The following is a 3,506-nucleotide window of genomic DNA, read 5'->3' on the forward strand; positions in this document are numbered from 1 at the left end:
ACTCTCACCTTGTATGTATTGAACTAGTAACTTGTCAAAGCTCTGTATAGTAGTTTCTAAATGCATTAAACATTTTTTACAAAAATAATTTGTTCTTAAAATGGATTCATATAATTAGAAATAAATAACTTTTTTTTTTACGTTTCCAGTGTTTTTTCAATCTGTTTATCCCAAGTGCCAACAATTGATTTGTGTAGCTTTAGTTTTCCTATTAATCGCTTTTTCTTCTTTTTAAACATTTTGCAGTGTGATGTGTTTCTTATACACTGCAAAGGTTATATATCACCATCTGGTTTCAGATAGGTTGCCAAGTGCTCCCAGCTATATTTATGACAAAAACTGAAAAACAGTTGCAGTACAAATTTTCTCTAAGTGCTACACACTGTTTTCCCCGGGAAGACCAAAGACAGATATATGGCCTAAGCTGGTGTGTCGTTGTGGATCCTTGGGGGTGGACTGGGGGGTTTAGACCAGACAACTACCAGACTTCCCCAGGGTCGGATCCGCAAGGCAGAATGCCGGTTTGAGGACATGTGTACAGATCCGGAGGGGCTGTCCTGGGCAATGAGGTAAGGTTTGTGTGTGTCCCCGGGGGAGTTAGCATCTGTCTAGTGTGGAGGCTCCCACTTTTCCCTGGGTCTCCCTATCCGGAGTCGGGGGTTTGAGGTTTCATACCGTAGTTTTTTTTGGACCTGTAGCCTTCATTATTCATGTTCAAAGAGATTATGATTGACAAAGATAGAAAACCAGTTTATGCAGGGACCATTTAAAGGCTCCCACCGTATTTACAGTTAGCTGATGCTTTTGTCCAAAGCAACTTACAGTTATTTATCCAACTGCGTAATTTTTTTTTACTGAAGCAATTAAGGGTAAGTACCTTGCTCAAGGATACTGTAGCTAGAGGGGGGAGCAAACCCACAACCTTGGGGCCCAAAGGCAATAGCACTAACCACCATGCGATATTATTTGTTAACTACTTCATTATACACATCTAACACAAAAGAATTTTTGGTGCTGAGGTTGTACTCCATGTGGTGAAAGTGTGAATAATGTATTAGCAAAAAAAAGACAAAGCCTGATCATTGCTGATTTAAAGGTTTGAGATGATATTCTATATTTCATACCTTGATAATGATTTTGCTTGTTCTTTAATCTGAAGCTGAATTATCTTAGCTCGCAAAAATGCTTCGAAAGGGCCTTTGTAGTGATAGGATACATTGAAGAAGTTCAATTTTTTAAAAACAAGCTCAATCAATAAAACCCTGTCAACCAGATCTGCTTGTAACACTGAATAGATAGTTTCTTTTCAGTTTTATATATAATTAGGATTTTTTGTTTCTTTCATGGTCTAACCAATGATTTAACTTGTAGTACTGACATCTGAAACTTTTCCACCTTTGTTAAAAGGTAGAGGTCATAAACCTAGATAATGCTTTTACTTCAGATGATAATTTATGATCAGATACGTCAAAATTTTAACATGAAAAAGTTGTGTATTTATGTTTCACTGAAATTTAAGGGTTCTCCCCCAGCTATATTGTCCACAAATCGTGATACAGTGACAGAGGACATATGCATAATCTTAAGCGTAAATGGCAGCTGTTCTCTTTCCCACACTTTGATCCTTGCACCAATAAAGAAATGTACTGCTAATGCAGAAAGATAGTCGGCCCGTTGGCTTGGATGGCAGGAAAAGTGGACACTTTGTGGTTCGTGGAGGGGAATTCCATCAGGAAGACACGCAAGCTGGGAACACGCCTCGCTTGATGCCGAGCAGGCGCTCGGCTTACTTTCGTAAGACAGCCTTATAGTTTACGCTGTAGGTTCCACTTATTGGGAATAACCACAGAAAGCTACAAACCACTGCAGGAATCCAGCTCTGAAGGCATGTCTGAGAGAGATGTGTGTTAATGGTTCAGTATGACTGCAGCATGTGCCCTCGATATGACACTCAGCAGCTGTTGACAAGAGCTGGGAAATGTGATGAATTATATTTTTAAAAATTGTGCTTTTGTACTTGTTAGGATGCTTGGGTTTGTGCTTGTTAACATGTCGGCTTACACTTCTTACTGAAGGCATTTCTCATGAGAAAAGGAAGAGATCAGGATTGGATTAATTCTGAATTAACATGAAACCATTTGTCACGAATCCTGTCTGAACAATTTGGAAACACTTAACTGGCCGTGTTTTACTGGAAGCTTATATTCCATAACAAATATCCACTTTCCGGAAGCATCTCCCATTAGTCACTGCTAATAACGCTACTTTGCATTGTGGTCGAATTACCACCCTGTCGGGTAATATATTCCACTAACTCCACAGCCAATCTTGGTTAATTTCTTCAATGTATAACATGTTGAAACTGCAGCGTACACCTTGCAGAAAAAGACATCATCAGAATATGAGACACAGAGACAATTTTCATGACATACTGTATTTTAGACATTAGAACAATTTAAAAAAATGAAAAAAATGTCTTGAAGGTGAATAAAACAGAACCTTAATGACTTAATGTACCATTGGTGTAGCATTTGACCTCCCACTGGTCAAAACAACATGAAGCTGTAGACCTGCTCAGGAGACCTCTGTAGTTGTGTATCTCAACCCCAAGCATCGAAAATAATTTCTCTTTTTGGAATCTGGACGTTATATTCCTACCGAGCTCGTTCCAAATAGGAGTTGAGCAAGTGTCATGAGGAACTTGTCCAGGCCTTCTTGGCGACAAGGGACTTCGGGCACCTGGATCTTCCAGTGCTGCCCGGTTCCCCCCTTCCTCAAGCACAGAGATGCTATTGAGTGTGCTCACTGGGCCCGGTTGTGCATTAATGGTCGAAAGGCACCTTTCCTGGCACCCCCCACACACACACACACACACACACCCCTCCGACCAAGGGCCCCTGAGTGCACGCCACACAAAATTTACTGCCCAAAGCCCTTGCAATTCTTAATGGCCACTTGCCTTCCAACAAGGCCTCCTCACTCAGAGTTCTTCACTGTGGGTAAACAGCCCTCCGAATGGCAGGGCACTGCGGGATTTCACTTTTCTAACAGTTTTCGGCGACGGAACAAGGCGCTTTAGCAGCTTCGACACGGACTGTCGTTACACACAGCACATTCAGTGCCGAGACCAAAGTGCCAGTGTTTAGAAGAACAGAACTCTCACTGAAGAGTCAGCAGAACATTGAAGGAGCTTCTACGATGTTCGGCAGAACCTGTTTCGTCAGGATGTAATTAATATTTCCATAAACACTGAAGTGACAAAAATAAATATCACGATAGCAATCGTTTCCAGACACGTAAACTAAATTTCATGTGTAGCGCTGTAAAACTTTCAATTTTCAGAATATTTCATATTATCAGAATGTGGGGAAAGAAATCATGAAAAGCTAAGGTAATTAAATTTGGCAGAAGTTGTTTAGACTGACATATGAAACACAGCTTAGGTGTGATGCCGAGGGAGTTTTTGTTCTATAACACAAATTCTGGAGCGAGTCGGGCCTCGTGTG

Source organism: Scleropages formosus, chromosome 8, assembly GCF_900964775.1.
Source record: "Scleropages formosus chromosome 8, fSclFor1.1, whole genome shotgun sequence".
NCBI lineage: Eukaryota > Metazoa > Chordata > Actinopteri > Osteoglossiformes > Osteoglossidae > Scleropages > Scleropages formosus.